Source organism: Egretta garzetta, unplaced genomic scaffold (genome assembly GCF_000687185.1).
Source record: "Egretta garzetta isolate BGI_Z169 unplaced genomic scaffold, ASM68718v1 scaffold270, whole genome shotgun sequence".
In the NCBI taxonomy this organism is placed as follows: Eukaryota; Metazoa; Chordata; class Aves; order Pelecaniformes; family Ardeidae; genus Egretta; species Egretta garzetta.
The window spans coordinates 540891-551963 of record NW_009258274.1 but is presented as its reverse complement, the minus strand read 5'-3'; positions in this window follow the sequence as shown (position 1 = coordinate 551963).

Genomic DNA, 11073 nt, shown 5'->3' with positions numbered 1-11073 from the left:
TCCTGGCCAATTTCTTGTGGGAAAGGGGTGGCAGGTGGCCCCTATTTCTTCCATGGAGGATGGGAGTATCATTTTTTTTTTTTGTTTTTTAAACTGCTCAGACAAAACTGCCATAAAATACTTTCACACATGATTATTGACCTCACCCCCAGTTCAGGTCTGGCCTTTATCCCACTCTGTGGTCCTGTGAAGGCTGCTAATTTTGAGGACTTTCTCCAGAAGCTGCACCCAGAAACCATTTCTGCTCCTTTTGCTAGGGAGTGAAGGCTGTGCTTCACAAACCAGGGCAGTAAGGAGTAACCATCCCACATGGCCCTGATGGTGCTCCGTGTTCTCTGTGCAGCTGAATGCACATGCTAACTTTCATGTAATGTAGAGGAGCTATGAATGTAAGGAACAGGGACGGTTCATGACCTGAGGAACAGTACATACCTGTGTGAGTGTTATTTTATTTAATTGATTTAATTTGTTATTGTATGGACTCCCTCTGTGGGACACTGACTCTCTGGTAAACTTCTGTTGGCAAAATGGTCTTCAAAGAGCAGTTAAAAGTGGTTCTGAGTGGAAATCTAGCAGGGCAGAAAGCTGGGGCCAGGAGGGACAGCACTTGCACAGTGCCTGGTGGCCACTGGAAAGACTGATTTTTTCAAAGCTGTAGCTTCACACCTTTACAATCCAAGTAAAGTGGAGAAATAAATCACTGTGCACAGTTGTCATCTTTCCCCTCCTAGCACCAGCCAAGGAGTTTAAAGATAGCTAAACCACTGTATTTCCTCAGAATAAACACTCAAAAACTCAAAATGAATTGCTAGGTCCTGGTATCACAGGAATGATTTATAAACCAATTATACTGGGAATTTTATTCTCTATTGTTGCTCTGATAGATTATGGGTCAATTAGGTGTTTTGCTCCTGTAGGAACACATCTCCATTCTGCCGTAAAATGTCTGAACTTGGCACGCTGGTGTTCATTCTGTCTTGCAAAACACATCCAGTTTGTGGAAAAACCTTGAGAATTGTTCTGCCTAGGTCTGTAGTTTTTAAAATGTTTTGAATCTTAATCTTCTGTCTTCTCATCAGACTTGCGATGTGTAGGTGATGTTTATGGTGTAGCTGAGTCTGTAAATGATTAGCCATTGAGCAATGGATATCTTTGAGCCTTCAGAGTAGCTTGACAGCATCAGTAATGGGTCTCCAGCAGGGGCCATAAGCAGACACCTCGTGAAGAATAAGAGTAGGGCAAGCATGTTTAATCTTCCTCCATAACATTTTCTACTCTCTGAGTATATTCAGCTCAGGATTTTCCAAGACTGATGTGATTCTCAGTAAGCCATACTGGGTTTCCCTTGCAGCTGCTTGTCTAATCTGTCCTCAAACATCAACAATTCTAGCAACATTCTGAACCAGGCACATTAGGTTTTAGAGTGAAACTTGTTATCCTCTACACTGGTACACAAGCATAGTTACTCTAAAGCCTTTAGCTGAGTCATTTTTTATTGGTGAAATCTGAACAAGGAAGAGAATTTGACCAAGACAGTCAAAGAAAATAAAAGAGGAAATTCAGGGGAAACCAGTTTTATGATTATGCCCCTAAAGTCTTGCACCACTTTAGCAATGCAAATTGATTGGTGCATTTTAATTCTCTTATTAATATGGACTTTTCCACTCCTGCATGTCAATATAAGCCAGAAAGGGAATCCAGCCCAAGGGAATCTGCTCCTCCTCCTCTTTTGCAAATTAGAGTAACAACGTCACAGGCTTGAATAACATATTTTTCTACTCCTGTAAGCTACAGTCATCTTCTCTAACCATAGGAAGATGGAAGCTAGAAGAGAAACAGAAACCAATCCCAGTCACATTTCTATAATGGGGATGTAAGATCCCAGAGAGATGGTTTTGGTGTTCTGATGCCCAGCCTTTTTCATTTTCTGCATGTGGCTCTTGGCATCCTGGAGTTGTTTGCATTAAATGGCATACATTGAGCAAGCCTTTCTTCAGAATGCCTGACTCTCCTTGTTGACTTTCTCCCCAGATTTCAATTATTTAACATATGAATACAAGGACTGTAATAATTAGGACATCATATGGCATTCACAAATTGTTATAGAGCCATTCCAGCATTGGTGGAATGGGTAGGTAGTCAGAAAGAATGAAATAAACAATGCTGCTAGTGTGAGTCGAAGATGACTAAAGTCAATATATTCATGTAAGAGATAAGCACTAAGTTAAGTGTGTGTACAAGATGGACTTAGGGAACTTTTTTAGCTTTGTTCTCATTCCAGATGAAATAGCACCACAGGTTAGAGGGTTGCACTGAACTCATTTTACAGAGATGGGTGCCCTTCGTGGTGCGTTTCTCCGAAGATGATCTTTGTTATATTTGAGTTCCCTCAGTTGGGTGAGAAGTTCTCTAATATTTGCCTGCCTATTATTGTATTGCCATTTACTACCTTGTCCTGGTTTTGGCTGGGATAGAGTTAATTTTCTTCATAGAAGCTAGCATAGTGCTGTGTTTTGGATTTAGTACTACAAGAATGTTGATAACACATTGATGTTTTTAGTTGTTGCCAAGTAGTGCTCAGACTACTCAAGGACTTTTTGAGCTTCTCCTGCTTGGCCAGGTGCATAACAAGCTGGGAGGGAGCACAGCTAGGACAGCTAACCCAAACTGTCCAAAGAGCTATTCCATACCATATAACGTCATGCTCAGGGGGAGTTAGTCAGTTGGTCAGTTGTGAGGAGAGTGATCGCTGCTCGGGGACTGATCGTGGCTTGGGGGGTGATCGCGGCTCGGGACGGGCTGGGCATCGGTCGGCGGGTGGTGAGCAATTGCATTGTGCATCATTCGTTTTGTATATTCTGTTACCATTCTCATTATTACTATTATTATTATTTTCTCTTAGTAAACTGTCTTTATCTCAGCCCTCGGCTCTAACCTTTTTTTTCCTTCCCGATTCTCTCCCCCATCCCACTGAGGGAGGGGGGGAGTGAGCGAGTGGCTGCGTGGTGCTTAGTTGCCGGTCGGGTTAAACCACGACATACCTATAATGTGTATTTAGTGTTTTCATTTATTTGCTGATCCAGTAAAACCCAGCAGTCATTGGAGCCATTAAGGGATTCTTAGTCAATGTACTAAATAATAAAAAGAATCAGAGAGCATGTATAAAGTATGAGATTTTGCTGGCCTGGTTGTCAGCTGGGAATGTGAGCAAATCATACCCACTAGCCATCATAGTCATGCTAACAAAAGCCTAGAGGCACATGCAAAAATGCAGATAGTCAGATGTTCTTGGGTTGTGTCTCTGGAGAAATATTATAGCTGGGCTTGGAGAGGAGTCTTCTGGTGATGTAAACTCCATGTCCTTTATGGATGGTTGCTCATATATGCAGAGTAGCAAGAATTTTAGTGTAGAAAACCCCATTTGGTATTTTCTCCCTGATAATATGTTTCCTTCTAACTGAAATACTTCAGCTGCTTGGATGAAAATTGTCTTTCAAACTAAATAGCTACCTTCATATTTTCACTAAATATTTTTAATGATGTGGAATAGGCACGATGGGAGCCACAGAAGGAAGTAACAGAGAAGGTTAGTGGGTGACCTCCTGGGATGTCAGCTTCTCCACAAGAAGCCCCAGGACGCCCTTTTCTTTGTTTCTACAGAGCAGATGCAAAACAACCAACCCCCTTTTTTTTTCCTGAGAACAAATCACTTCCAAGCACATCTGGTTGAGCATGAAGAATGAGAATATGAATACAGACAATTATGATGGAGTAGAGGCCTTGTAAATTTATACCCAAACTTACCCCCTGGTAACTCATTCATCTGCGTGTCTTGACAGGATGCATGTGAAATAGTGGGACAATAAAAGCTGTTGTTATGCTGAAAGATGTTAATAGCTGGCCTCAGGGTGAGCTGGGTTTCCAAGACAATCACAGATAGCACAGAGGAAGGCTGTGGAGAGGATCAGGAGAATGAATGTTCAAGCCTTTATTTTGTAAAATAGAGAGACATGTGCTATCTCAGAGTGGGGGTTGTCTAAAGGAATAGGTTTTACAGAATCTTATTTTTATGGAAAAGTACTTCATGGGACAGCAGGGTATCTGAAATGCTGGTTACACATATGGAAATATCCAGAAAACATAGTCATAGGTGAGGATGCCTCAGCAGGTGAAGGTCTAAAGCCATGTCAGAGGGCGCTGGGTATGGGCCCCTCGGGCACCTTTTGCAATGCACTGTTCAGCCACCTGCCAGTCTGCGGCATCATGCTGGGAACAAAAGGAGATGCTTGACAAAGAAATATCGCATGAAACTACTTTGGCAGCCTTTGGATGGTTAGAGGTGTTTCAAAAAAAGCTTTCTTAAAATTCAGTCTTTCAGAAAGGGCGGTTATAATACAGATCTGCCCTCCCCAAGGAACTGGTGTGCAGTGACGCTCGTTTTCTATCTCCTTTCTGTCCTTTTCCCTGTTGTCTCCACACAACCTGCTGTCTCACAGGGAAGACACTATCATCACCATAGGACTAGCTGGGAGCATATGTTTATAATGCTGAGGATGTTTTCTGGTAGTTCCCTAGTCTAAATCTGGATCAGCTTGGTTCTGTCTGAAAAGAGTGTTCTTTCCAAGGTGATGTTTTCATGAAAAGACTCAGGAATAAACAACTAGAATGGATCCACTCCTATGTACGTAGGCAAACACAGAAAGATGTTCTGAATGTATTCCATCTGGTCTAAATGTAACTGTCTGAAAGTTGGTTTCTACTCTAAACAAGTGTGTAGATTTGTTCTGTAGTTAGTAGGAAGAGGATGACACTTTCTGAAAGTGATCCCATTTCTCTTGGACAATCATTTTAGGCTCAGACAAATGGTCCTTGGGAGGTATTTCTCTCCCCAGTGACTACAACAGGAATCAAGACATCTTGCAGGTCAGCTGTCTAAGCTCAGTTGAGTAGAGTTCAGCAGCATTGACAGAAGGTTTGCTCCATGTGCCCTTGTTGTACTACAAGCTGAAAAAACCTTTCCGGAGCCTACACCACAGTTGTAAAGCACAAACCCCACAACTGTTCTCTGCCAGAGGAAGAAAGTAAGCATATCCTGAGGGAAAATGCACAGAGGATCCTAGGAAGTGCTTACTGGCACGTCAGTTTGGACATGGGACTGGCGGCAAAATGGCCGGTGCAAGCATGAAACTTGAACTTTCCAAGGCAGTGCTGACTGTCATAGTTGAGACCCACTGAGGCGACAAGGCAAACCGGTAACAACATACCAGAAACTTTGAAGGGATAAACACGCTCCAGAAATGCCAGTCCCAAAAGTTACATGTGTGACTAACAAATGTGATATGGTGCACATTTTGGTCTTGGCATCCATGCTATAAGTAGAGCCATTTCCTTATTTTAGCCTTCCTCTTCTTGCCCTTCTGTCCTCAAATGAGATATCTTAGATCAAGTCACTTAAGGCCATGCTGAAACAAAATGCACCTTTGTGATTAATACTTACGAAAACTTGGAGTGGCATGGTAATAAACCCGTAAAGGTTCAGGCTTCTTCAGGGAAATCCAGTTGCACTCACTTTGTTGTCAGAATGATGAGTTCTCTATTTTGTGGTCATAGAGTTAATGCATTTGATTCAGGTAGAATGGTTTTCAAGTCATAGGGACTCCTTGGAAGGAGACAAGAAGTAAAACTTTACAAGAAGTAAAAAAAAAAAAAAAAAAGGCTGCTTCTTATATACCCACATGACACCATTACTGATTAAGTGTCCATAAAGTGTTGATACTCCGTAATCCCGGACTATGCTTGAGAGACAGCAAACCATTCCATGGCACAGCCCTCAGACTGTTGCTTCTTTATAATTACCCTGGGTGGTATATGCGATATATGTAGCATAGGTTCAGACAATGGTTCAGTGCATATGTTCTTTGAATTGTTGATCCCATTGGGGTTAATAGGTACATAACTAGGGAGGTGTAACTTCAAGTGTTTGGGGTTTATGCATTTGGTGATTTTGGGTTCAGTTTTCATTACGTCTGATGAATATGGACAGATACAAATGCTATTTGTAATGAAATATCAGAAATACTTTAGCTGATGCGGGGGTCTGAGAAAGCTTCCATGCCTTATCATTTCACTTTTTGTCTGTACTGAGAATATTCCAGGGCCGTGCCAGATACACAGTATTGACTGATTCCTGACGGTGAGATGCTGGGACTGACTGTTGCTACTTTGGAACAGAATGCATCCCCATTTTTGGACAAAGCAGTGATGAAGCTGCATAAATACAAATGTACTGAGGGTTGATGTTTCAGATCAGGTGAAGGATTTGGAGTTCAGGAAATTCACTGAATGTTCCTTGTGCTTCAGTTCACCCAGAGGGAAAACTTAAGCAAAAAGTAGCAATCACACTGAGAAGCAGATGCCAGCTTTTGGAGCAGGGCAAGCAAAGGACAACAAATAAAATATTATGTGAGACAGAGAGCATCTAATGGGTGATGGACAGTTGCTTTCAAGATGGTTGAGTGTGTAGTGTTTCTATAGTAGTGCTTAGTCATGAGTGGTCTCTTCCCATTACCAAGCAAAGTGGGCGTTAGTGCTGCCATGTTCTGCCATCCAAGGAAGGCGACATTATAATATTCACCCATCTCAAACAAAAAATACTAGATGCATTGCAAAATCAGTGAGTTCAAGACACATTGCTGAACATGCAGCAACTTAGTCTGTATGGTGAAGCGCTGTTGTATACCCCTGTATGAACTCTATAGGTCCCTGTGGCAAAAATGGGGGGCCTTTAGTTCATTCCCACTGTGACCCCCCACTTCTTCCTTCTCTGAGCACTTACTGTCAGCTCTGAAGCAATGATGACTTTCCACTGGAGTTAGGAGAGGGATACATCTCATTACAGGCAGTAAGAGAATCGATGGTAGGAAATGCAGAAGGAAGGGAGAAGGGGTAAGATGTATGGAGCCCACTGAGGAGACACTGATGCATACAAGAGACTGCAGAATTTAAGGTTATGCTGAAAACAACAGTGGTAAGACTGATTTCACCTCACTTTGGGTATCTAATAATCTGTCCTGATTTAGGTTTTTACTTTAGGATAAGATGAATCGTAGTCTGAAACCATCCCTTTCTCTCCACCAACTGTAGTCAGTGTCTAGTACAGATGAAGTTGTCTGAACTGTAGCTACCTGTGTCTGGTGAGCTGGATCTGGCCCCATATGAGTGACAGTAAATTTGCCTATGCAAATCCCAGTTTGAGCATTTGGGCATTGCTTCCTCTTTCAGTGCAACCTGCCTGTATAGCCATTTCTATGCTCCCAGCAGACTAATTATTACAAAAATTCTCTGTCATTGCTTTGCAACGGTCCATAGCTTAACTAATTTAAAAATGCAAATGAATGCTAAATTGCAGTTGAATCTGAACCATCTCCTTCTCTCTCTCTCTCTTTTTCTTTTTTTTTGCTCTGCTGGGAAAAGAAAGATACAGCAGACATTAAATGCTGATGGTGAAAGTCAATCTTTCAGATTTGAGGTAATTTTGAATTAGGTCCCAGTGCCAGGGATAGTGACATCATCAGAGGTGCTCAATTGATCCATGATTTGAGGAGAAATAGCTTGGACTTGATCCTCCCTTTGTCCTTACAGAGAGAAATAAATGCTGCAGTCTTCAGCTCTTTTCACCGTGAAACTTTCATACTCAAATGAGCTCAGATGTTAGGAAGAGACATTCAGGGAGAACAGAAGCAAATGTGAGAGCTAAAACACATCCCCTTGTACTGCCGTCCTCATGCGCTAAGCTAGAGCTCTGTTTTGCAATCACATGGGGGTGATGTGCCCAGGTGCTTATGAAGAATCAGCTGAAGGGGTGTTACCTCTTCAGCATCTGTAATTAGCTGGTTAACACTAGTTAGGCTGTTGGTAATTCAGACTGTATAACACAGTCAAGATTGCCTCATCACCTCATGGTCCCCATCTGTCTTTACCTGCTGACATTAACTTTCTCTGAGACAGTAATTCCTTTGAGGGCGAGGCTATGCTATAGCTACCTATTTGAGTGGGACATGAACAACGTCTAGCACCTTAATTTGTGGTCTTTCGCTGCAGCATCACATAGATCATAGTAATAACCATTCCTAGGCAGTCTTGTTGCTTTTCTAATGCCAGCACTGTACTGTAACATCAACACTGAGATGGAATGCTCAGGGATGGGACTCTTGAGCATTTAGAGAGCCACTGATGGGCTCGAAGTTAGGTATTGAGACTGCTTCCCTCCATGGACAGTATATGGCATGAGGGTCTGGTAATCCAAACTGCTTACCACTCTCTTAACTGTAGATCCCCTTGCGGTGTAGCTGAGTTAGGTACCCAGAGAAGAATACCTGAAAGGGTGCTTGTCTCTGCTTCAGAGTTAAGGGCAATAGACCTTCTCAGGGGCTCATCCTCAGCTCCTATATTAATGATAGTCTTCATGATAAATGACATCTTGCTGAGAGAAACAGCAAATTACAAGAATCACCCCAGAGGGCAACCGTTGGCAGCTGTATACACAGGTCTACATTGATGTTCGCAAAACATTTTTCCTATTTTGCAAATTGATGCGGAGATGAAATTTCATGAGTGTCTGTTGACACTTGCATACAGCAGACAGATTTCTAAATGGGCTTTGCACAGATGATTGAAATTCAAACTCCAATCCCCACAGGGTTCATCTGTCTTGTACGATCCCATGATGTTTGCTGGGCTGATGTGTGATGTGAGGTAAACATGGTTCTTTGGAGCTGTGAATCCCCCTTGTTGCCCCAAAGCAGATGCTCACAGACACACGCATCTCCTTGAAGATCCCAGACCAGCACAGTGTGGAGGGACTTGGGCCAGATTCCTGGTTTTCAATTAGGATTCAAACATCACAATAATAGAGTCCTCCTAATCCTTCTACAAAGCTGCGTGTGGTTAATCAAACTGTAATGCCTCAGGCTCTGGGTAGTTTTGTTTACCATCAGCTTAGAGCCAAATCTCCTGGGACGTGTTCACCGGTTCAGGATGCGCAGAGTGCTTCCAGCCCTCGCAGGGCGGAGGTGGCTGCTCTCGGCTGCAAGGCTTTCGAGAAAGCACAGACAATATTCTGTGAGGACCAAATGTATTCTCAGAGGGAAGGAGAAGGAAAGGGGAACAAGAAAGGGTTTTTCTTTCCGGCATTTTCCCTGAGGGGGGTTCTTATGCACCGGGTTACCCCAGAGGCTGTAGCTAAACATTAGCTGTGCCAGCCCAGGGTTTGTTGGCGCTCTGTTTTCTGGGAGTGTCTCAGCCCACGTTTGTAAAGATGTTGTCTAGCGGGGTTATGTTTTAGTGGTGCTCTGTTATCCTGTCTTCCTGCGGGAGCGGAGAAGTCATTGTTGAAAAACCTGGGTGTCTCTAGCAACAGGCTGGCAGTTTTTGTAAACTAAGCAAGAACCTTTTAGAGGTTCTTCTGTATATGCCCATTAAATCCTCCGGAGTATTGTGGCAACTAGGGATCACCAGCACAGAATGAAGGCATGGTCTTGAGAATTTTCCCAGGTGCTCCTCTGGCCTCATGTGACAGAGGAGCTGTTAGCCAGGCTGCAGAAGTCCTAATGGCAGTCATGCTTGTTGTACGAGAGATTTGCATTATCAGAGATGCTTCCCTAAGAGCCTTTATAGCCACGTTTGGCAATCTTAATTTTGGATGCATATACAAGGCCAAATCCTGATCTTGGTGACACCAGTGCAACACTGGACTTTATTATTACATTCATTTCCAAGTAAGCTCTAAGCTGTAGTAATGGGAACAGAATCTGACCAAAGATCCCATTTTGGATGAAGGGAGAAAATATACCCTTTGTAGGAGAAGGGTATGAGGAGCAAAGCCGTGTGTCCCACCACAGGCCCTCGGTGTATGGCACAGAGGGCTGCAGGTCTGTGTGTGTCTGTTCCAAGTATGCTCGTGCCTGTACTCGTCAGATACAGTCTGCCTCTGTGGACCACGACCCCTCACCACCCACTCAGCCGTGTCTCCAGCCGAGGCAGACAGCAGTGCCTACAGCTGTGTGCGCGTCCTAACAACCCACCAGCGTGCGCTGAAGCCACCCCTTGAGCGTAAAAGCTTTTGTCCCTTATGCCTCAGAGGCTGTTTGGGGCAGAAAGACTGAGTTTGAATCTCCTCTGTGGGCATGTGTCAGAATCCCGTATATACGTGTGTGCATAACCACACACACACATACAGGTATGTATTTTTGTGTTTCCATATTATCTGAGGGTGTTTTTTCTGTAAGTCTGTGCTAGTAGGCAGAAAGGCAGTACTGAAGATTAATTTCATTTAATTTTAGTGATAAAGAACATTGCAGTTACAAGACTTTTCCCATCAATGTTGGAGGACATTAAGTATTTGGGTTTTTTTTTAGTTGCAAGATAATAATGTTCTGGTGTAAATGTTTTATAATTATCTCATGAATTATTCACAGTTAACTTGATAACCCAACGTTTTATGGGATATGGTCTCTAGAGTGCAAGGAGGGAGGGAAAATTTAAAGATAAATAAATGTGAAGACAGGACCCAGCTGCAACAATGAGAAAGCATTGAGGCCTCTGATTTATTTTCTGTCTGCACTGAAGGGTGGTTTCATTCTTTTATTTGTATTTTTGTGGTGAGGAGCCACAGAATGTGAGTAAGTGGATGAGGTTATTTTCTATATATATATAGAAGGAAAAGAAAAACTGGGAGAGAAATCAAACTCCCTTCACTGTTTTTTAATCTGAAAGTGGTGCTTGAATTATTTCACCTATTGTTCTGGAGCTCAGAGGTTTTATTATTGTTGTTACCATTTCCATGTGGTGAAGCATTAGTGAAAACCAGCCTGGATTTTTCCTTATGCATGTTTCTGGCCCTTTTTTCTCCCTTCCCCTTTTTTTCCCCTTCCCCCTTATCCACTCTTATTTCATCCTTATTCTCATTCTTTATTAATTTTCCTTTTTCCCCTTTTCCTTTTCAGTTCCTCTCTCTGTTCCTCTGGACTTGTCTTTCCCCCCCCGCTCGCTCAACCTCTCCACATCAGCTCCTTT